This window comes from Amblyomma mixtum, chromosome 10 (genome assembly GCF_055824585.1).
Source record: "Amblyomma mixtum isolate Tamu chromosome 10, ASM5582458v1, whole genome shotgun sequence".
Classification (NCBI taxonomy): domain Eukaryota; kingdom Metazoa; phylum Arthropoda; class Arachnida; order Ixodida; family Ixodidae; genus Amblyomma; species Amblyomma mixtum.
In genome coordinates, this window is record NC_143021.1 from 139,675,851 (window position 1) to 139,700,706 (window position 24,856).

General features: G+C 48.7%; 2 pseudogenes; both read left to right on the plus strand.

Annotated features, from left to right (window-relative positions):
• The first annotated feature begins 3,204 nt into the window (after positions 1–3,204).
• On the plus strand, positions 3,205–3,914 carry LOC149327098 (uncharacterized; annotated as a pseudogene).
• A 202-nt stretch (positions 3,915–4,116) lies between these two features.
• Positions 4,117–24,856, plus strand: LOC149327099 (uncharacterized; annotated as a pseudogene).

Below are 24,856 nucleotides of genomic sequence, written 5' to 3' on the forward strand. Positions count from 1 at the left end.
AGTTATAAACAATGGCAGTATTGAAGCTGAACAGCACATAAATGGCACTTTGACAAACGCTGCCAAACTCAACATGATGCTTCTAGAATCTACCCACGAGGTGGAAGGCCTGAAGGGCCACTTCAGAGGACTGAGAGAAAGAGAGCCTACTGAGGGGAGACCCATTCAGGCGAACATGGCAAGGAGTGACGCAGTGGAGAAAGGAGTGCAACCGCCTGCCCCCCCCCCCCCCCCCCCCCCAGACGAGGAAAACTGAGAGGGCCCAAGGATCTCCTCGAACCGAGGCAGCCATCATGCATTCGGATGAACTGAACTCGAACGGAGTTGCGGAACTCATCCGTCGGAACTTACACCCATGCGCTTTGGGACTGAAGGAAGTCACGATGAGACCCTGCAGAGCGGGGAGTAGTTACCACTTCTAGTTCTAGAGATACCATTGCTAGGTTAGAAGAAGAAGTGAGCAAGTGGTTTGGTTTATGGTTGGTTTATGGGGTTTAACGTCCCAAAGCGACTAAGGCCATGAGAGACGCCGTAGTGGAGGGCTCCGGAAATTTCGACCACCTGGGGTTCTTTAACGTGCACTGACATCGCACAGTACACGGGCCTCTAGAATTTCTCCTCCAAAGAAATTCCAGCCGCCGCGGCCGGGATCGAACCCGCGTCCTTTGGGTCAGCAGCCGAGCACCATAGCCACTGAGCCACCGCGGCGGCAAGTGAGCAAGTGAAGAAGTGAGAAGTGATGTGAGGTCATCAGTAAACAGGTCGAACTGCGACGACCAAAGAAAAAGCACCCACGGGTAAAGATGGTCAGAATCCCCAAGGAGATCGCAACGGAAGAGATCGTCCCAAGGACCTTGGTTCAGAATGACATGCAATGTGCAGTAGAAGATGCTAAGGTTGTCTACGAGAGGGAAGGCAAGTTCGGCAAAACAGTGGTATTGGAGTTCAATAAAGCACTTGTCCCGTTCGTCTTCTGTCCCTTGTCTGTTTTTTGTTGCGCTACAAACATCCCCTCAAGCAAAGTGCTATTGGAACTCACAAAAAAAAAGGGCTTTGAGGCCCTCATAAGGGCGCACAGATATCAACATTCAGTGGATGAAATGTCCACTATATGACGCAAGCTACGTGCCAAAATGCAAATGCTGCGCACACATCGGACATACAAAGTGATTCTGTAGTAATCCAAAGAGGTGCATTGATTGCGGTGGAAATCACCGCATCCAGCATTTTAATGAGAAAGTGTACTTTTGCAAGGCCTGTGAGGACAGGGGTCGCGACCGAGAGGAGTGCCAACACTCATTTATTTATTTCAAAATACTGCATGCAGGCCTATGTGGCCCGAGCAGGAAGGGCAAACAACATAACAACACACAAAAGAAACGAAAAAACAACACACAGCATCATTCGGCTATAACAAAGGGAAGATAAACAGAACAACATTAAAAACAGCATTAAGAACTGCCACACTTTCCAGGCCGCTTAGACAGCAGAAACTAGGGCCCTCGTTGAGAGCCTAGGCCAATAAGAACCAGGACAAGCAACATGGCTTCCGTAGTCAAAGTTCTCCAAATAAATCTAGCCAGAGCATTTAAAGCAACAAAACATTTGACAAATCTTCACACTCAACTCAAACAAGACATTCCTATAATCCAAGAGCCATACGCATTACAAAATCAAGTAATCGGATTCCCCATTAAACACAAGTATTAGCAGGTCCAATTAATCCAAAAACGGCCATAGTAATTCATAACGAAAAAATTTCAGTTTTCCCTATTAAGCTAGAGCAGAACATGGTGGCCGCGAAACTCAATTCTGGCAGTCATCAAGTGTTACGTATAAACTGTTACATCCCTCCAAGTCCAAGCCTAGACTACACACTTGGCATGGAGATAAAGTTCAGCAGGATTTCCCGTCCTGCTATACCTCAATAGCGGGGAACTTTAATACAAAGAATTCAGTATGGGGAGGAGACACCACTGATGAACAGGGAAAGCAAATGATCAACTTTATAACATTAAATAATTTATAGTTAATTAACGATAGGGAATGCCTTCCAACATTTGAAAGCACGAATGGTAAAAGTTGGATTGATTTCACCATGACGTCAGTCTCTTTGTACTCACACATTCAGAAATGGGAAGCGCTAGAAGACTACTCAAGTAGTGATCACCGGTAAATTTACTTGGAAATGCTTCCGGAACAAAAGGACCCCCCCGCCGTTCCCTCGGCGGAGGTCGCTGGATAGTAGTCTATTCTCTTTTCCTCTTTATTTCCCTATTTCCTCATCGATTTCACTTTCTTTATTTTTACAAAATTCGTTTTTCGGTTCTATACCGTTTTTATTTTATTTTACAACTGGCTCACTTCTACCCCGTGATACAATTGTGGTACGGGAGGTGACCTCTCCACCTCAAACTACATCGGTCCCAGTGAAATACTCTTCAAAAAGGTCCAAACAATCTAAATCAACCAAGAGAACGGCCTTCGATGCCCTGTTTTTGAGGGTTCAGCAAGAAACACTCCCGAGCACATGGAACAAAGGAGTAGGGCACAGCCCCGGGCAGAGGAGACAACAGAGTGAAAATCCGAATGATTCGGCGAAAAATCATCCGACAAAGTACTGTCTCGTACTATAAGCACTCATTTTAAACATCTCGACAAAGGCTATTAGGATATATCATCTGTTTTTGTCTGTCACCTTTCGAAACCAGTAAAAATGGAAACACAGTTATCATTGCGGCAACCAAGAAAGGTTACAAGGCTTTGCAAGAAAGGACACATTTGGCGGTCGGATGGACAAGGTCCCCCGTCAACGACAGTGTAAAAGTTCTGAGGTGCACCAAATGTCCAAGCCTGGTCATCGGTAGCGCGACCCCAACTCTCCATAAGCTTGGGGGGCCGCCCGGCGACGTCGAAGTACTGGGGCATTTGTGGAGAGCTTGGTTTCAATGACGCCAAGCCGAACTGTGACGGGGAAGTTGTAACCTTCTACCACGCCGCAGTGGAAGGGAGGGAGGCACAGTTCCGGTGCAACAGGTGCCGAAAACAACTGTCGCAACTATACACGGCACCACTGCGTTGCGAGGGAGTACTGCTCTGCACGGAAACGGAGGCGGTTCGCCGATCTTTTTTGCCTATAAGGACTGCCTAGGCCGCCCTAACGTGAAGCTGCCGCGGTCAGCTGTGCTTTACCTGACCTTCTGCATGGCAAAGGAGATCACCTTGTCCGTCTCCAGAGAGATGCTCAGCAACGAAATCTCCAAGTAGGCCTGCACCAACTGGACCAACTACGTCCGCGAGGTCTGCTGCGCTGAGCTGTCTGAGCAGCCTCCGATGGGTGGGCCTGGCGAACAGGTGTCGATGAGTGCCTCATGAGGGGCAAGCGCAAAGCCAACCACGGCCAGCTTTTGGCAGGTGACAACGTGCCACTGCACCGCCAGAGCAACTACGGCGGCGTAGTGGACCGTGGCCCATGGATTTTTGGAATGATCAGGGAGGCCTGCAATGAGTTACGCCTCTTTAAAGTCGACCGGCGAGATGCTGCGACTCTCGGAGCCATCATCGCCGGCCACGTTCGGTCGGGGACTACTATCAAGAGTGACGAGTGGGCGGCATATCAGTGTGTGCCGGGGATACTGGACAGGAACGAAGTCAACATGAACCTGACTTGTCACAACACTGTGAACCACTCACAGTTCTTCGTGGACCCTGTGACCGGCGTCCACACTCAGAACATTGTGAGTTCCTGGCATAAGGCCATGGCCTGCCTGATCAGAGGCGGACGAAAGCCCACACCGGAGCTCGCGGAGTCCTACTTTGGGTGACTTTCGTGGCTGTTCATCAAAGGGAGGCAGTGCTGCCATGACCCCTTTCTTCGACTGATGGAGGTCATCTCAAAGCACTACTGCACGTAAGGTGAGCCCCTGACATCTCTGCTAGTACACAAGGCCCCCTGGGTCTCAAAGCTGCTTTGCCAGTTTTTTTTCTTTTCACAGTCCCTCTGGGGGCCACGGAACGGGCCAAGAAACTAGGCTTGCCACTGTCAACGATTGTTGGTCAGCGCAACGGGATTATGCAAAATGTGCAGCGCTTCGCGATAAATTCAAACTGCCCATCATGTGGAAGTTGGAAGAGGTTCTCCTAACGTGGTTGCTCGAGGTCGCGGCGGCCGGCGCCAACATCGACGGAAAAGTGCTTCACAAGAAGGCAGCGGACATCGCACTCAAACTGGGAATTGATAACGGTCAGGCCTCCGGTGGGTGGATTCATCGGTTCAAGGTACGGCATAACTTTTCGTACAAGACCGTATGTGGCGAAAGAAAAAAGTCGACACCGCCGCTGTGGAAGCCTGGATGGCAACCACGCTGCTGTCTTACATAGCGGGATATGAGGCACGTGATGTTTTAAATGTAGACGAAGCAGGGCCGTTCTACTATCTCCAGCCTGAACAAAGTTTGTGCTTCAAAGGCGATGCCTGCCACGGAGGACAAAGAAGCAAACCGCGTGTTACAATTTTGTTTTGTTGCAGCACCGACGGATCAGAAAAGATGCCGCTGACTGTCAATGGCAAGTATCACAAGCCCCGATGCTTTAAGGCGGCCGGTCGATTGCCCTGCGTATACAAGGCGAACAAAAAGGCGTGGATGACATCTTCTCTGTTCATGGAATTCATCACGTACCTTCACCGCAAAATTTCTTGCCAAAACAGAAAAATTGTTTTGCTCCTGGACCAGTGTAGGCTACAGAGTGTTAAGGTGGCGTTCCTGCCCCCGAACGCAACGAGTCATTTGCAACCACTGGATGCTGGAATTATAAGAAATGTTGAACACCATTTCAAAGCTTTGTTGGTGCGCCGCCTCCTCGCGAAGGTTGAACACAAGGATGCAAATCTCCAGCTCAGTCTCCTGGACGCTATGCACTTTCTTGCAACGGCCTGGAATCTCATCACTCCTGCGACTGTCGCCAGCTGTTTCGAGAAGTGCGGGATTTTCAAATCCGCAGTGCCCACCACCTCGCAAGTGCCAGAGCAGATTCCAATCGATGCCTGGAACCAACTTGGCGTCAACTGTTGCGCCGACGATTACGTCACCGCGGACGACGATCTCACCACCTGTGGTCTCCGCACAGTTGAAGGCATCGCGGAGGAAGCGTCATCACATCCTGGCATTCCATGCAGTGACGAAGATGACCAGAGCAGTGATGACCCACCACTGACGGCAGCAGAAACGATGCAAGCCGTCGATATTCTGCAGCGCGCCGTGACCTCCGAGTCTGTGTGGAAAAACACAGCAGCCCAGGTTTTCAGTTTTCAAAGCTCTCTGCTGTCAGATCTCGCGGAAAAGAAGGTGCAGAAGGAGATACGCGACTTCTTTCAACGAAAATAAATGTTTTGTGCGTGTTGGAAGGTTTGAAAAAAAGAGTTTGCTCATTTTTCGGCGACATGAAATTTCCGGTGATACGAAAAGTTTTCACCTCCCCTTGAATTTCGTATCACCGAGATTCTACTGTATCATGTTACACCGTGTCAGAAATGTTCATTTCAAAAGTGACATGGCGATGAAGCAAGGTGACTTTTAAGAATTTACAAGAGCTGATGGAAAGGTGGTTGTTGTGAAATGCAAAAATAAGTCTTTTACTATTGCTTCTACATGCACAGGTGCAGCACGTCCGGTAGAAACCATGAAGCGCTGGTCCAAGAAAATGAAGGAATATATTGACGTTCCTTCCCCAGCAGTTATCCGCAGGTACAATTCATTCATGGGAGGGTTTGATGTCTGTGACCAGCTATTGGAATATTACCGCATCTCAATCAAGACAAAGAAGTGGACTCTGAAAGTCGGTCTCTACATGGTGGACATGGCCCTAGTGAACGGCTGGATGGAGTACCGAGAGGACTGTAGCAGTAACAACGTCCAACGACGTGAAGTAATGGAGCTAGTGGACTTTCGCCTCGCAATCGGTGAAGCACTTTGTGCACCACCAAAACGGTGCAGGTCTGGTAGTGATGATGGAGATTACCTTGATGACGCACATGCTGATGAAGTCATCAGTGTAGAAAGAATTCCTGGTGTTGACAAGCGTACAGACAGTTTTGACCATTTCCCAGTGGCTGACCCTATCAAGAATGCTAGCGGTTGCAGGCTGCCAGGATGCTTGTCAAGAAGTCGCACCCGCCGTACAAAGTGCGAAGACTACCTTTGTCTGACAAGCGATAGGAATTGCTTTAAAGCTTTCCAAACCAGAGTTCAGGGGGTGCAAATTCGCATGCACTCATCATTTCCTTTACTGTACTGGACGTCATACTAATAAAAGCCCAGCCCATACATATGTGTGGGTTCATTTTGAACATAACGAAGTAAATATTTTCATTCTTTGATGATAGAGGTTAGTTCAGAGGCCCACACAAAGAAATAATTGCAGGAAAAAAATGCCACTTCTCCGGCTCTTTGTGCACGGGAAGGAAAGGAATAGCCAAATGCCTCATCACCCAATGAAAGGCACGCATGAGTGGATTAACAAGATTCCCACTGCATCGCTTCTCGGCCTTTTGGCTTAATATCATGCGAAGATATCTGTTCTTATCAGCCTAATTCTGTCCCTCAAGCCTTCCCCCGTGACACAATTGTCGTATGGGAGAGGTGTCCTCTTCACCTCAAACTACATCTGTCCCTCAAGCCTCGGGCAGGGCATTCGGAAGGAAAGGAATAGCCAGATGCCTCATCACCCAATGAAAGGAAGGGATGAAGAGATTAACGAGATTCCCACTGCATCGCTTCTCGGCCCCCGTGACACAATTGTCGTATGGGAGAGGTGACCTCTTCACCTCAAACTACATCTGTCCCTCAAGCCTCGGGCAGGGCATTCGGAAGGAGAGCAATAGCCAGATGCCTCATCACCCAATGAAAGGAAGGGATGAAGAGATTAACGAGATTCCCACTGCATCGCTTCTCGGCCCCCGTGACACAATTGTCGTATGGGAGAGGTGACCTCTTCACCTCAAACTACATCTGTCCCTCAAGCCTCGGGCAGGGCATTCGGAAGGAAAGGAATAGCCAGATGCCTCATCACCCAATGAAGGGCAGGGATGAAGAGATTAACGAGATTCCCGCTGCATCGCTTCACGGCCCCCGTGACACAATTGTCGTATGGGAGAGGTGTCCTCTTCACCTCAAACTACATCTGTCCCTCAAGCCTCGGGCAGGGCATTCGGAAGGAAAGGAATAGCCAGATGCCTCATCACTCAATGAAAGGAAGGGATGAAGAGATTAACGAGATTCCCACTGCATCGCTTCTCGGCCCCCGTGACACAATTGTCGTATGGGAGAGGTGACCTCTTCACCTCAAACTACATCTGTCCCTCAAGCCTCGGGCAGGGCATTCGGAAGGAAAGGAATAGCCAGATGCCTCATCACCCAATGAAAGGAAGGGATGAAGAGATTAACGAGATTCCCACTGCATCGCTTCTCGGCCCCCGTGACACAATTGTCGTATGGGAGAGGTGACCTCTTCACCTCAAACTACATCTGTCCCTCAAGCCTCGGGCAGGGCATTCGGAAGGAAAGGAATAGCCAGATGCCTCATCACCCAATGAAGGGCAGGGATGAAGAGATTAACGAGATTCCCACTGCATCGCTTCTCGGCCGTCGTGACACAATTGTCGTATGGGAGAGGTGTCCTCTTCACCTCAAACTACATCTGTCCCTCAAGCCTCGGGCAGGGCATTCGGAAGGAAAGGAATAGCCAGATGCCTCATCGCCCAATGAAGGGCAGGGATGAAGAGATTAACGAGATTCCCACTGCATCGCTTCTCGGCCCCCGTGACACAATTGTCGTATGGGAGAGGTGTCCTCTTCACCTCAAACTACATCTGTCCCTCAAGCCTCGGGCAGGGCATTCGGAAGGAAAGGAATAGCCAGATGCCTCATCACCCAATGAAGGGCAGGGATGAAGAGATTAACGAGATTCCCACTGCATCGCTTCTCGGCCCCCGTGACACAATTGTCGTATGGGAGAGGTGTCCTCTTCACCTCAAACTACATCTGTCCCTCAAGCCTCGGGCAGGGCATTCGGAAGGAAAGGAATAGCCAGATGCCTCATCGCCCAATGAAGGGCAGGGATGAAGAGATTAACGAGATTCCCGCTGCATCGCTTCTCGGCCCCCGTGACACAATTGTCGTATGGGAGAGGTGTCCTCTTCACCTCAAACTACATCTGTCCCTCATGCCTCGGGCAGGGCATTCGGAAGGAAAGGAATAGCCAGATGCCTCATCACCCAATGAAGGGAAGGGATGAAGAGATTAACGAGATTCCCACTGCATCGCTTCTCGGCCCCCGTGACACAATTGTCGTATGGGAGAGGTGTCCTCTTCACCTCAAACTACATCTGTCCCTCAAGCCTCGGGCAGGGCATTCGGAAGGAAAGGAATAGCCAGATGCCTCATCACCCAATGAAGGGCAGGGATGAAGAGATTAACGAGATTCCCGCTGCATCGCTTCTCGGCCCCCGTGACACAATTGTCGTATGGGAGAGGTGTCCTCTTCACCTCAAACTACATCTGTCCCTCAAGCCTCGGGCAGGGCATTCGGAAGGAAAGGAATAGCCAGATGCCTCATCGCCCAATGAAGGGCAGGGATGAAGAGATTAACGAGATTCCCGCTGCATCGCTTCTCGGCCCCCGTGACACAATTGTCGTATGGGAGAGGTGTCCTCTTCACCTCAAACTACATCTGTCCCTCATGCCTCGGGCAGGGCATTCGGAAGGAAAGGAATAGCCAGATGCCTCATCACCCAATGAAGGGAAGGGATGAAGAGATTAACGAGATTCCCACTGCATCGCTTCTCGGCCCCCGTGACACAATTGTCGTATGGGAGAGGTGTCCTCTTCACCTCAAACTACATCTGTCCCTCAAGCCTCGGGCAGGGCATTCGGAAGGAAAGGAATAGCCAGATGCCTCATCACCCAATGAAGGGCAGGGATGAAGAGATTAACGAGATTCCCGCTGCATCGCTTCTCGGCCCCCGTGACACAATTGTCGTATGGGAGAGGTGTCCTCTTCACCTCAAACTACATCTGTCCCTCAAGCCTCGGGCAGGGCATTCGGAAGGAAAGGAATAGCCAGATGCCTCATCACTCAATGAAAGGAAGGGATGAAGAGATTAACGAGATTCCCACTGCATCGCTTCTCGGCCCCCGTGACACAATTGTCGTATGGGAGAGGTGACCTCTTCACCTCAAACTACATCTGTCCCTCAAGCCTCGGGCAGGGCATTCGGAAGGAAAGGAATAGCCAGATGCCTCATCACCCAATGAAAGGAAGGGATGAAGAGATTAACGAGATTCCCACTGCATCGCTTCTCGGCCCCCGTGACACAATTGTCGTATGGGAGAGGTGACCTCTTCACCTCAAACTACATCTGTCCCTCAAGCCTCGGGCAGGGCATTCGGAAGGAAAGGAATAGCCAGATGCCTCATCACCCAATGAAGGGCAGGGATGAAGAGATTAACGAGATTCCCACTGCATCGCTTCTCGGCCCCCGTGACATAATTGTCGTATGGGAGAGGTGTCCTCTTCACCTCAAACTACATCTGTCCCTCAAGCCTCGGGCAGGGCATTCGGAAGGAAAGGAATAGCCAGATGCCTCATCGCCCAATGAAGGGCAGGGATGAAGAGATTAACGAGATTCCCGCTGCATCGCTTCTCGGCCCCCGTGACACAATTGTCGTATGGGAGAGGTGTCCTCTTCACCTCAAACTACATCTGTCCCTCATGCCTCGGGCAGGGCATTCAGAAGGAAAGGAATAGCCAGATGCCTCATCACCCAATGAAGGGCAGGGATGAAGAGATTAACGAGATTCCCACTGCATCGCTTCTCGGCCCCCGTGACACAATTGTCGTATGGGAGAGGTGTCCTCTTCACCTCAAACTACATCTGTCCCTCAAGCCTCGGGCAGGGCATTCGGAAGGAAAGGAATAGCCAGATGCCTCATCACCCAATGAAGGGCAGGGATGAAGAGATTAACGAGATTCCCGCTGCATCGCTTCTCGGCCCCCGTGACACAATTGTCGTATGGGAGAGGTGTCCTCTTCACCTCAAACTACATCTGTCCCTCAAGCCTCGGGCAGGGCATTCGGAAGAAAAGGAATAGCCAGATGCCTCATCACCCAATGAAGGGCAGGGATGAAGAGATTAACGAGATTCCCGCTGCATCGCTTCTCGGCCCCCGTGACACAATTGTCGTATGGGAGAGGTGTCCTCTTCACCTCAAACTACATCTGTCCCTCAAGCCTCGGGCAGGGCATTCGGAAGGAAAGCAATAGCCAGATGCCTCATCACCCAATGAAGGGCAGGGATGAAGAGATTAACGAGATTCCCACTGCATCGCTTCTCGGCCCCCGTGACACAATTGTCGTATGGGAGAGGTGTCCTCTTCACCTCAAATTACATCTGTCCCTCAAGCCTCGGGCAGGGCATTCGGAAGGAAAGGAATAGCCAGATGCCTCATCACCCAATGAAGGGCAGGGATGAAGAGATTAACGAGATTCCCGCTGCATCGCTTCTCGGCCCCCGTGACACAATTGTCGTATGGGAGAGGTGTCCTCTTCACCTCAAACTACATCTGTCCCTCAAGCCTCGGGCAGGGCATTCGGAAGGAAAGGAATAGCCAGATGCCTCATCACCCAATGAAGGGCAGGGATGAAGAGATTAACGAGATTCCCACTGCATCGCTTCTCGGCCCCCGTGACACAATTGTCGTATGGGAGAGGTGTCCTCTTCACCTCAAACTACATCTGTCCCTCAAGCCTCGGGCAGGGCATTCGGAAGGAAAGGAATAGCCAGATGCCTCATCACCCAATGAAGGGCAGGGATGAAGAGATTAACGAGATTCCCACTGCATCGCTTCTCGGCCCCCGTGACATAATTGTCGTATGGGAGAGGTGTCCTCTTCACCTCAAACTACATCTGTCCCTCAAGCCTCGGGCAGGGCATTCGGAAGGAAAGGAATAGCCAGATGCCTCATCACCCAATGAAGGGCAGGGATGAAGAGATTAACGAGATTCCCACTGCATCGCTTCTCGGCCCCCGTGACACAATTGTCATATGGGAGAGGTGTCCTCTTCACCTCAAACTACATCTGTCCCTCAAGCCTCGGGCAGGGCATTCGGAAGGAAAGGTATAGCCAGATGCCTCATCACCCAATCAAAGGAAGGGATGAAGAGATTAACAAGATTCCCGCTGCATCGCTTCTCGGCCCCCGTGACACAATTGTCGTATGGGAGAGGTGTCCTCTTCACCTCAAACTACATCTGTCCCTCAAGCCTCGGGCAGGGCATTCGTAAGGAAAGGAATAGCCAGATGCCTCATCACCCAATGAAGGGCAGGGATGAAGAGATTAACGAGATTCCCACTGCATCGCTTCTCGGCCCCCGTGACACAATTGTCGTATGGGAGAGGTGTCCTCTTCACCTCAAACTACATCTGTCCCTCAAGCCTCGGGCAGGGCATTCGGAAGGAAAGGAATAGCCAGATGCCTCATCACCCAATGAAGGGCAGGGATGAAGAGATTAACGAGATTCCCGCTGCATCGCTTCTCGGCCCCCGTGACACAATTGTATGGGAGAGGTGTCCTCTTCACCTCAAGCTACATCTGTCCCTCAAGCCTCGGGCAGGGCATTCGGAAGGAAAGGAATAGCCAGATGCCTCATCACCCAATGAAAGGAAGTGATGAAGTGATTAACGAGATTCCCACTGCATCGCTTCTCGGCCCTCGTGACAAAATTGCCGTATGGGAGAGGGGACCTCTTCACCTCAAACTACATCTGTCCCTCAAGTCTCGGGCAGGGCATTCGGAAGGAAAGGAATAGCCAGATGCCTCATCACCCAATGAAAGGAAGTGATGAAGTGATTAACGAGATTCCCACTGCATCGCTTCTCGGCCCTCGTGACAAAATTGTCGTATGGGAGAGGTGACCTCTTCACCTCAAACTACATCTGTCCCTCAAGCCTCGGGCAGGGCATTCGGAAGGAAAGGAATAGCCAGATGCCTCATCACCCAATGAAAGGAAGTGATGAAGTGATTAACGAGATTCCCACTGCATCGCTTCTCGGCCCCCGTGACACAATTGTCGTATGGGAGAGGTGACCTCTTCACCTCAAACTACATCTGTCCCTCAAGCCGAGTAATCACCAAAGACTACCTACCTTCAACAAGCATAGGCAAAACTCCTCTTTCAAAACATGTCTCGTCACCTAATTAGTGATGCACATGAATGGATTAGAGAGATTCCCACTCAGACTACTATAAGAGGGCATAATCCAACTCCCTCCCCAAACCTCCTGAGGATCAGGTGACCAGAGATGCGTGGAACAATTCTTGGTCTGATGAAGATCAGCTACATGTTGAAGTCGAGCAGCAAAAGAATGAGATTGAGGAAACAGGTGACACCAATGAGGAGGACATTTAACATGTCTGTGCCATTATATCTTCGATGTATTTATGCTGATTATGTGATACATTATGCAGACTGGTCAGTCAACGAAAGAAGCAGCCCCGCTGCTGGCCTCGACAGTGCTGCCTGCCACAGCAGGTTCTTCTCCCTATCTGGTAATTATGTATGAAAAACCTGCGAGAAAAACCCACTCTCCTCAACCAAGAAGTCGTCAAAATACATTGTGCTAATAGGCTACCAACCGCCCCTGTGTCAACAGTAGCGCTTTCTGCTATGGTTGGTGGTACTGTTTGACAGCGGTGGTGTACCCTCAAGCGTACGTGACCACGTTAGGACCATGGGGGCACGGACCAATTATTGAAGGTTATTTAGTTTCCTTTCTTGGTGTGTAATGCAGCTGGTACAGTGGTAGCATTGTTCATTTAACTTACAACGTGTGTGTAGGCAGCCGTGCTGCTCCCCATTCAGACTGATTTGTCCTTTGTCCTCTGTGTAGTTGATCACAGCTATGCGGTGAGCGCTGAGGAGGCCGAACCGATGGATGGCGTAACATGTTCGTCTCCTACACAGCCCCGGGTAGATGCTTGCCCTCATGCCTCTGCTGCAGCTGGTGATAGTAAGTATCGTTACTCAATAAGCAAAACAGTGGCATTATTTATACCTTTGGAAGTATGAAATACTGAAACCGTTTGTGTTAGTAGGTCCCATGGTTTTTACTCTTTCAAACTGACAACTCTCCGTTGTTATGAGCGTTTCCTTGTTATTGGTGCAGTGGGTGATACGTGTGACTTGGGAAGGGGAGCTGAGCAGGGTGAGCTTATGGCAGTTTCGCCTTCTGCACAGCCGTTGGTGGAGGCTTGCCCTGCTGCGTCTGCTGCTGCTGGTGGACGTAAGTGACATTACTCAGTAAGCAAAGCAGTTACATTACATGTAGAAGTGCGAAATATGGAATCTGTTTGTGTCTGTATTCCAGTGACTGCTCTTCAGCATAGTACTGTCGGAAGTATGAAATATGTAAATCATATCTGTTGGTGTGCCCAGCGATTTGTTTTCAACATCGTTTATTTGTTGTGGCTGTTCTGAAGATTGAAAGCCATCTTCCTCGTTGCTTTCTGTGTACAGGTGACCACACCTATGTGCTGCCTGGAGGGGATGAGAAATTGTGGGCGCCTGGGCAACTACTAGTGGAGGCAAGCACCGGCCCCTCCACTGTTTGTTGTGGTGAACGTAAGTACTGCTACCGATTCAGGGAAATTTTAGCGATGATGTTTTGCTCTTACAGTACTATTCCAAAAGTGAAATAATAATCATAGTATACAATTTTCCACAGCGCACTGGAGTAAGACGCTTAAAAAAACTGTGGAGATAGAACTTAGACATTGGGGTAGGGAAATGCAAACAATTGTTTCGATCAGGCATGGTTATTGAAATTAAGTATACTTTAGAGATGTGAATTTTATACCTGTATGTGGAGTATATGTGTTTCCTCTGATGGCTCTGATTTCTCATCGTGCAGCGTGCCATGCCCACCGTTGCAAGCACAAGCTACACGCGCTGAAAGTGAAGGCGCGCCGGTTCCGGGACCAAAGCATGAGGCTGCAACGAAGGCTCCAGCGACAGCGTCAGATGAGGACTGTCGCCAAGATAGTGGAGGGCATTCGTGCCCACGTTTCGCCAGCCTTCGCATCACTTGTTGAGGCTCAACTGAGAATGAGCCACATTAGCAGGTTTGCCCGCCGATGGTCCTCACAGAACAAGTCGTTTGCCATGGGCTTGTATTTCCATAGCCCAAAAGAGTACAGATACTGTAGAAGGCTTCTTAAGCTCCCATCTGTCAGGTCACTGCAGCTCTGGCTTCAACATGTTCCACTGAGAGTTGGATTTTATCCGGAAGTTTTTGAGCTTCTGAAAAAGCGGCGTGCAGGTTCGTTTCCACATGCAGACAGAGCCTGCAGTATTGTTTTTGATGAAATGCACATAATGAAAGATCTGTCATACAGCCCGTCAGCAGACAGATTTCAAGGGTTGGAAGAATACAGTGGGAAGCAAGGTGCAAACCTAGCAAACAAAGCCCTCGTCTTCATGGCGAAAGGGATTGGCACTCAGTGGAAGCAGCCGCTTGGTTATTTTTTTGCTCATAGGGCTACCCCTGCCAATGTACTTCACAGTCTCATTTTTCAGTGCCACGACTTGCTATTAGAAGCAGGCCTTGAGCCAGTAGCCCTTGTATGTGACCAAGGGAGCCAAAACGTTTCCATTTTCTCGAGCCTTGTAGGTCCTGAGAAGCCATTCATTGAGGTCAATGGCAAGCCACTGTTTTTCCTGTTTGATGCCCCTCACTTGTTGAAGTGTTTGAGAAATATGTTTTTTAAGTATGATTTCAAGGTTGGGGACCACAAAATAAAAAGCGCGCACGAAAGAGAAGCTTACGAAAAAGACCGCCACCTTGAAATCCGCTCCATGCCCAGTCTCAGGGACAAACATTTCAACCTACTAACCTTTGCATCGAAAATGTGCGTTAAACTTGCCGCGCAAGTTTTCAGTAACCACTGGGCAGCCGCAATGTGTGCTCTTCACACGCACGACCAACTGCCGGCCGAGGCCATGCACACAGCGAAATTCATTGAAAGAGTTGATCGTCTCTTTGATAGCTTAAACAGCTCGCAGAAGCACACCAAGTCACCGTACGCATGTGCACATGGATCAGTGGATCAGTGCACAGGGAGTTTCTAGAAGAGTGCATCAAAGTTTTCGAGAAGCTTGAGGTGCTTGGATGCGTGCGGCGACCGCCCTGCATTCGTGGCTTTTGCCTGACTGTAAGGTCTGTCCTTCTGCTTTTTGAACACCTCTCGACCCATTATGGTTTCCAGTATTTGCTAACACGTCATTTGAATCAAGCAAACAAGGGAAGGGGAATGAGGGGCTCGTTATAAATATGAGAGAAGCCAACAGCCACAGAAACCAAGGAGCACAGGGGATTTTTTTTTATATATTTATTCTGTCGTGTTGATCAATTTAGAATATTACTGAATATGTTATCGCTTAAAGCTAATTGATTAGAAAAGCAGAAGAAAAAATTGCTTAATTGCTTAGCGAGGGCCTCGGTTCTGGCAGCCTTGACGCCATAGGAAGCATAAGAGGGTTCTCACGCAGCTTCCACCCTCTCCGTTCGATGACGTTCTACGTCACACCTGTGGCAACTCGGGACGTTCTACGTCCGCCGCTTATGAACGTGGGTGGCGCTGATGAACACTCTCAAGGTTAGTTTACTTGTAAACATAAATACCCCCGAAAAGCAGAAGGTTTGACAGCCGTCGCCGTAGCTCAGAGGTAGAGCACCGGACGCGTAATTCGGATGTCGTGGGTTCGGATCCCACCGGCGGCATGTGGTTGTTTTTTTCTGCTTTTCTAATCAATTAGCTTTAAGCGATGACATGTTCAGTAATATTCTAAATTGATGAACACGACACAATAAATATATTTAAAAAAAAATCCCCTGTGCCCCTTGGTTTCTGTGGCTGTTGGCTTCTGTCATTTGAATCAAGATGCTCTTGAAAACACATTTGCCATCATTCGTTCCAAATGCGGTGCAAATGCCAATTCAACCTGCCGCCAGTTTAAGGCAGCATTTCGCCATCTTTTAGTGAGTAACTTGTTTAAGGTGTCTGACAAGACCAACTGTAACGAGGATATGGCCACTCTTTTAGCAACACTTCCAACTGACTTGTCTGTGCCTTCCCCTGTTGGCCCAGTAGTGACCTCACTATCTTTCAGTACCTCGGAAACTTTACCCGACTGCCCTTCTGCAATGGTATAAAATAACATGGTGTATTTTGCGGGCTGGCTGGCGTCAAAGTTTTCAAGGTCCCATTTGTGTGTTTGTGGTGCTGATCAGTGTCAGCTGATGATTGACAATGCAACCTTTTCTTGTGGGAACCAGGGGGTGTTGTACCTAAGCAAAAAGGGCGATGCGGAAGGCGATTTTGGGAAGCTTTCAGTTCCAACCCCCGCTATGACCTCCTTTGTCACTGCGTGTGAGCAGGTCTTTGTGAGCTCTGCCAACGACCTGATCTCCAAGGAAGCAGTAGGGCAGTCTCTGTGTGCTCTGCTTCGTGAAAAGGTTGAGAAGACAGCAACTGTTTGTGGTGACAACGTATACGATGAGTTGTTCTCTCTTTTTGCTAGAGTCAGACTGCACTGGTTTGCTCGTAAAAAGAATGGAGAACTGCTGGATGCAGCAGCAGCAAGCCGCAAGGTTCGGACGCAGGTCTGCAGATTAAATACATGAAGCTGTCAACAAAAGGACCATGACCATTGCAAATATGTTTAATGAAAATGACATGACGCTATAGACGGGCATATACAGAAAGAAATGAGCAAGTTTTCGTTAATGTGGCATTATGACTTTCGTCTCAATGAAAGAACACAGTGGAAGTAATTTCACATTAGAACGTTCCTTTCAATGAAACATCACAGTGGAAGTATCGTCCAGCATCCATTTGTTCGCTCCCTTACTGTCCTCTGGCTTCAGCGTATTCCCCAGAGAGTTGGTTTTTATGTGCAAGTTTTTGAGCTGCTAGAGTGGCTTGCAGGTTCTGCTGCGCATACTTTATGAAATACACATCACGAAAGAGCTGTCATACAACCTGTCAGCAGACAGGTTTCAATAGTAGATAAAGGTGTGAACATTGCAAAGCCCTCGGCTCCATGATAAAGCAGTGTATACTCAATGGAAGCAGCCACGTTTTTTTTTTGTTTTTTTTTGCCCCTAGGGCTACAGTTGCTGATCCCCTTTAGAGTTCCGTCTTCCAATGCTTCGATTCCCGTTTACAAGCTGACATTGGGCACATAGCCCTTGTGTGTGACCAAGGGAGTAGAAACACTTCCACTTTCCAGGGCCTTGTAAGCCCCAAGAAACCATTAATAGATGCCAATGGCAAGCTTTTTTTTTCTTTACTCTTTGATGCTCCTCACTTGTTGAAGTGCTTGAGGAATATGTATTTTCAAGTATGACTTCAATGTAGCGTACCGCACCACATAACAGAAAGTTCATGCTTAAAGGAAGGTTGCGAAAAACATTCCCAGCAGCCTTCAAATGCTATTCGAGTCCAGTGTTTGTGATAAAAATTTCAACATAAATTTTTCAACATGTCTGTTAAGCTTGCTGTGCTAGTATTCAGCAACCATTATGCAATTGCAATCTGCGCTGTTCACACATAAATAGCACTTTCTCCATATTGACACCTCGCGTCTCCGGTGTTCTCAGGTGGCACATGAAAGAAAAGGACGTCGAAGTGCGTCTCGCGCTGGCTGACTGCGGAACGCTGTTTGCTTGAGATCTCGCCCTATGTTTCGTCACAGTATATATGTTTCCATATTATGTTTTACACGCCATCACGATCGTATGCAGGAAGGTTGTTTGTTATAACCTCCGCATATCCCACAAGTTGATAGCTCCTCTTTTCACAGCAATAAGCGCTCTGTTCGAAAAGCACTTGTGAAATAGCTGCTCCTGACCTATTAAGTGATTGAGGAATATGTTTTCCATGCCATCAGGGTCGTATGCAGGAAGGTTTTCTTGTAACCTCCACATTTCTAACATGTTGCTAGCTCCTCTTTTCATAGAAATAAACAATCTGTCCTAATAGTGCTTGTGAAGTAGATGCTCCTGACCTAATAATCATCTCTCGCAGGAATGTTTCCCATGCCATGAGGGTCGTATGCAGGAATGTTCCTTGTAACTTTCACATTTCCCACACGTCGATAGCTCCTGTTTTCATAGAAATAAGCGCTCTGTTCGAATAGCGTTCGTGAAATAGATGCTGCTGACCTATAACTGTTTCAGGAATGCTTTGCATGCCATCAGGGCACTATACACGACCATTCCTTGTTGTGACCTTCACATTTTCCACATGTTGAAAGCTCCCGTTTACATTGAAATAAATAAGTGCTCTGTCCAAACAGTGCTTGCGAAATGGATGGTCATGACCGATTAAGTAATTGGGGGAAATGTTTTCCATGCCGTCAAAATAGCAAGCATGAACACAAAGGTCTTTGCTTGTCTTCATAAGGTATTATCAGCAAACAATTGCAAAGTTATTCTCGTCATTCCTTGTTCTGGCTGGTGGTGGGTGTACATGTGTAGCACTGTAATAGCCTAATCCCTGACATTATTTTGGCGTCATCAGGATGCGGCGCATTTTGCGACAATGGTTCCATGAGGCAAGCAAAGTGGTATGTGGGGTAACCTCTTGTTTACAAGATGGTTAGGGCTTGTGCAGATGCGAACAGAAGCAAAACGGAGCCTGCAATGACATTGAAGCCATATCTGTTTTGCACGGTATAGGTTTACAGGCATGGCATGCTATAATGATAGCTGGTATTGTTTCTCATCTCATGAACACACACTGCTTTACAACGTTTACTACGGCGGGCAAGATTGCAGTCGGGCCACAATAGCGGGCTTCATTAACTGATGTCTGCATCTGTACATTTAAGGCAGTTGAAATAAGTTGTTGCAGTGGATCCTACTTACTTTAGGACGCTTGCATCCCCTTTATCAGTACATGTTATGCGCCCAATTTGCTCAATTTCTGGACCTCTGCACTATGGTCTCTGTTATCTTGTGTGCAGCTTGAACACCTGTAGTGCCATATACACGCTGTCATTACTGTGACTTATCTGCAACACAAGTGAATTATCGACTGTATGTGTGTGACACGTGCTGAGGTGCTCGGCAATTTTGTTTGCAGTGATTATGTAATCTGAAATTTGGGAATGCATGAGTGGCCTTGCGGCTTTTTTGTGGTGTGGTGTTTTGGTGATCTACCAATTTTCCGTATCTTTATGTAAAAATATTTTAGTACTTTCCTACCGCTCTGTATGTACCACTGCTTCATGAAAAATGTTTTCATCCATGCCTTGCCGTCAACATCTGTTCTGCAACTGTCATATTGTGTGAGTCATGTTGAGTATCAGTTTGCAGTGCACATACCTTCTGGCAGTGATAATCTAGTGGCAGTACGCCTTTGCTACTGTTTTGCATTGTTCAGGCTGGTCTCATTTGTTACATGCTCATAAATCGTGCTGCGATGCTACAATATTACTTTTGTCACTGCTGTGGCGTTGTCACTGATTGCCCATGGAAAACAGAAAGTTTCCTCCTACATAATGGTCCGTATAATGAGAGGTATCAGATGTGCCGTTTGGATGGTTAGATGGTTTGGTTTGGTTTGGTTTGGTTTATGGGGTTTAACGTCCCAAAGCGACTAAGGCTATGAGAGACGCCGTAGTGGAGGGCTCCGGAAATTTCGACCACCTGGGGTTCTTTAACGTGCACTGACATCGCACAGTACACGGGCCTCGAATTTCTCCTCCAAAGAAATTCAACCGCCGCGGCCGGGATCGAACCCGCGTCTTTTGGGTCAGCAGCCGAGCACCATAACCGCTGAGCCACCGCGGCGGCTTGGATGGTTAGATGGTAGTTTGTACAGAAGTGCATGCTGCATAGGGAATTCTGCTGATTTCCTAGCGCCTCCAATAGGACAATGGTTGTGCTTGTGTGCTTGACTGTTCTAGGGTAAATCATGCATGAGCATCAATGGTGTTTGTGGTGTAGAAGCACTAGGATCAATATGCACTTGGCAGTGGGTTTAAGTAAGTGTGCTTTATATCCCTCAGAATGTTATGCAGAGCTTTAATAATGGAGAGTTTTTCTCATAGCGTGAGTCGCTTTAGGACGTTAAACCCCATAAAACAAAGATTTTAATAAGAAATCTGTAACCTTATCTTTTGCAAACATCAAGTGAATCCTGCTTTGAATGTCTACAGTGCTTACATGTTGCTAAGCACTGAAAACTGCGACTGAAAAGGATTTTGTACACCTTCAGTTTTGTAGACATGTCGACACGACACTGTGTAGTGATCATATATCAGAAAAAAGTGCCCTATATGTCACATGTTACGGTCTGGTCGCTACGCAAGATGTACAGTGCTCATACGGATACTGTTTCTATTAGTGTGGTAAGCCTGTCCTGCATGGAGTGAATTTTCCTGGCGTAAACAAGCCGCATGCGAATGCACGCAAACGTGAAGCAAAAAAATGCACCGTTGCAGGTGCTATAACCTCCCACCACAATGAAAGTTGGTGGCATAGCTACGTGCATATCACACGGGACACATTTTTGCGTTCAAGAAAACTGCCACGCAGGCCAGGGTCCAGGCACACACCAGGCTTTAATGAGGTCAGTCGTTCCATATCGGAATATTCCTCAGTAATATCCAGGAGCTAGTGCCAGCTTGAACGCTTCGTGCGACTGCAAGCTCATTTTTTTAAAAAGAAAGGTGAATTGAATATTAACTTTTTCTTGATTCCCCATTGTGTACGAGTGCTCCTCGGTTTTATTTCATTTATGTGCATTGCGTTTGATTGTATTGATGAAGATGTCTGTCCTTTGCATGTTTTAAAGGAAGCCCTAATTTTGCTGGGAAAGTGCAGTGCTGCTTGCAGTGCATTTATGGCATTTATGCACACCAGGCAAACTACCTTATTTTTATATTTTAAACTTTCCTCACGGATTACATCAGCACTGTGTTTTTGTGTCACTAATCAGATTCTTGTGTACTGTGGCTTTCAACTCGTTAAATCATCACTTTTATTAAAAAGATTGCATCACTGTCCTTATCTGTGTGAGCACAACTCAACACAATTCTACCGCAGCCCATTGCTTCCAAACTTGGGTGCTCAGAAACAGCACCCAAGCAAGGAGTCATTACACCTAAAACTAATGTGGCAGTAACATAAATAACTGCGCATGCTGCCACATTACAACCCTGACATTCATCGCGACACCTGAGGCGAGGACGAAGGAAAAAGGCACAACGAGAACTGACTACCTAAAAATAGCGTTGGTGGACGGCACTCGTCATGTCTTCTTTCTTCGTTCTCGTGTCGGGTGTCGCGCTGAAGCGTCGCGGCGTTCAGCAGTTTGTAAAGAGGAAGATGATCGGCAGTCAGAGCATCAGAACCGAGGCGAGGCGCGAGACGAGAAGACGACGATCGGCAGCTGAAGCAGCAGAGCCGACGCGCGGCGCGAGACGAGAGCGTGAACTGTTCTGGGACCGGACCTGTCCTTGCCCGCTCTAACCGGCCTTCACAACTGTCAATAAAGGCCGTTACAAGTTTATTTTTCCCGCCAAGCAGCACGTGACGCCGACGTCGCAAATATGACGTCACTAAAACACGTGACTTCGACGTCGAGTTTTTGTTTTAATTATGACGTCACTTTTTAGTTGTCCACGCATTACGAAGATGGCGCTGGCTGTGCACCATAAGCCGCCATACTCAACCGATTTTGATCACTGACCACTCATTTTGTTCAAAAAGTATCGGCAATCCTGCTATAGTGTTTTTGTGTATGTAGAGACTCTTCAGGTTAAGAAAAGAAGCTAAAGTCAGCTAGAGGAGGGGCAGTGGGCTCACTCGTTAGCCGGTGTCACGCATTGCAATGACGGCGTCTATGTCAACAGATTCTACTTCTTCGTGCCTCCGTGAGGCGACACCACCGCCGCCTTCACTGTAGGAGCGTCCGCTGGCGTGCGCCTGAGCTGCTGCCACCGCTGCAGCCACTGCTGTTTGCCTTCGCTTGCGGAGTGTGGCAACTTCCTCTGTGTTACATCCTTGGTATCCTGAAGGCTTTTTTTTTCCGGTGGGCGATGTGACCTAGCGAACTGTGACTGTCTTCTACAACAAAGAAACGACAAAACGATGACAAAACCATTGTTTTGCGCCAGGCTGCCAGACAGGCTATGCGAACATGAAAGGCAGCACAAAGCCATCTCACTTCGGTGTTCCGAAAGATGTGGCTCAGAAACATTGGCTGACGCCTACCCGATGGCACTGCAACAGGAGCTGATCATGAAAGTAGGCAGAGCGAAATATATAACCCCGCTGGACCTTCGGAGGGGGTATTGGCAGGTGCCGCTAGCTCCATCAGCCCAGCATCTTACCGCTTTCGCGTGTCACCGGGGGCAGTTTGCGTGGAAGGTCATGCCGTTTGGGCTCAAAAACGCCGCACAGACATTCCAGAGGGTCATGAACGAGCTGTTGCTCCCGCACTCTGAGTACTGCTGTGCATACCTCGACGATATCGCAGTGTTTAGTGAGACGCTCGAAGAGCATGTACGCCATCTTACATGGGTGTTTAGGACGCTTGAACAGGTAAGGCTCAGGGTAAAGCTGGAGAAGTGCCAAATAGCACGAAAGTCCATTCGGTACCTGGGGCACATTGTTGGTTCGGGGCGGCACGCTCCTGACCCAGAGAAACTGGCAGCGATAAGAGGGTTGAAAGCACCCGCAACGAAACGGGAACTCCGCAGTGTTCTGGGACTGTGCGGGTATTACCGCAACTACGTACCAAACTATGCTGAGGTGGCGAGGCCATTGACAGAACTCACCGGGAAGAGGATTCCAAACAAGATTCCATGGTCGCAAAAAGCCGAGGATGCATTTCGACAGCTCAAAACGGCGCTCTGCGAAGCGGTAGCCTTAGCTACTCCGGACCCCAAAGGACCATACTGGTTGTACACGGACGCGTCTGCCTTTGCCGCGGGAGCCTGCCTTTCACAACGAGCGGAGGACGGCTCGGAACGGCCGATCGCGTTTGCGAGCCACAAGTTCTCCCCGGCGCAGACCCGTTGGTCTACCATCGAAAGGGAAGCGAACGCACCAACGCTGACGCCTTGTCACGCGTAAGTAATGATTGCTGGGTTCTGGGCTAACGTGAGATGCTATGCATCTTCGGCTACGCCGAGTAGGGGCCTCCTCTAGTTTTAGCCAGTTCCACCTTTTTGTTGTTGTGTATCTCTTTGCCGTCTTGAGTGCCTAAACTTGTATATGCAATGTAAATAGCTGTACATAAACTTCAAGTATTCGCCTTACCCCTGCATCTCAACTGAACACAAGACCGTCTCTGACGGGGCACCCCTGGTGCAAAGGAACGCTTAAGTCTTCAAGTGAGCGAACCGTCTCTGGCGGGGCACCCCTGGTGCAAGGAAGATAGGGAACCTGTGAACCTGTGTGTGTGTGAAAGCCATCTCACTTCGGTGTTCCGAAAGATGTGGCTCAGAGTTGTGGCTCATCGAGCGGACAAAGCTCTAGACGACACATGTGCAGTATGTGAGTTGCATTTGGAGCCTCAGTATGTGCTACAGGACTTTGTGCATATTATAGAAGGTAAGGAAATGCATTTTCCACGTGGGAAACCTTGTCTCAGAGATGACGTAGTACCTACAATCCTCCCGAATTTGGCACCGTACTTGACGAAAGGGACACCGCGAGAAAGGCAACTCGGAAAAGAAAGCGGTCGGGTAGCTGTGTTCGAGTTGGAAAGGACCAGTAGAGCAGAACGTTGGGCCAGTTGGTGTAACGACATATTCAAGAAAACTTTACGCAGATTAACACAAGACGGAAGGGAGAAACACGCACACACACACACAAGCACAAGAACACGAAAGAACCAGTGTTCTCGTGCAGGCAGTTGCAGGGCTGTTAGTGAAAGTGCCGAAAAGCGTAACAGAAAGTCTCACAGAATGCGCACAGAGTCCGGAAGCGCGTCAGGAAGATTGCACTGAGGATCAGCTGGATCTGCAAGCGAGCAAGGACGCAGATATGTTTGGCTGCTTGCAACTTCCTTCAGTATTCTGGAGTAAGCACCTCTTCCCAGACCATGGTAGTGTGATTTACTGCAGGTCTCTGCTGACTGCAAAAAGTGAAGTACAGTTTAGTGATGTTCGTTCAGTCCTCATCTGACGTGCACTGTAAAGTGTACTAGAGGCACTTCGCTCAAAGAGGAGCCGGTACGAACTGAAGTGGAGGCTGAAGCCATCCTCAAAGAAACCGACTATGATTTTGTGTGGCGCCGCCATGCACAAAAACGATTTTGAAGAGGCCTGGTTCACTCCGAAACTCAAGGACCACGTTGTGTCACGTCACGGTTTCTTCTTCAGCAGGAGGTGCATGACACATGTTGCCAAAAAGGGTGAGTATTTCACAATGCACGCTGTGTTTACCCATATATGCTTTTGATGTTGCTCTTCCCAACGTAACGGCACTTTGTCTTTTGTTTTCTAGGGGCGCAGTGTATCTCTTGCAGATATTTAAGGCGCACTCTGCTAGCACGGTGATCGCGAGTTCGGCGCCAGCGTAGCAAGGTCTGCTATTCAATACGGAGCAAGCTAAGAGTGACGACCCAGAAGAACAGCCGTCTTGTCCGCCATCTTTTGTGCGCAAAGGAAAACCTGGTGAAAATGCAGGAAAGAAAAGCAGAGGCCCTTGAAAAGCACCTCACAGATCTTCCACTTGGACAGCAAGCAGCTGTTAGGCAGTGTTTCGCAGCTGGCAAAGTAA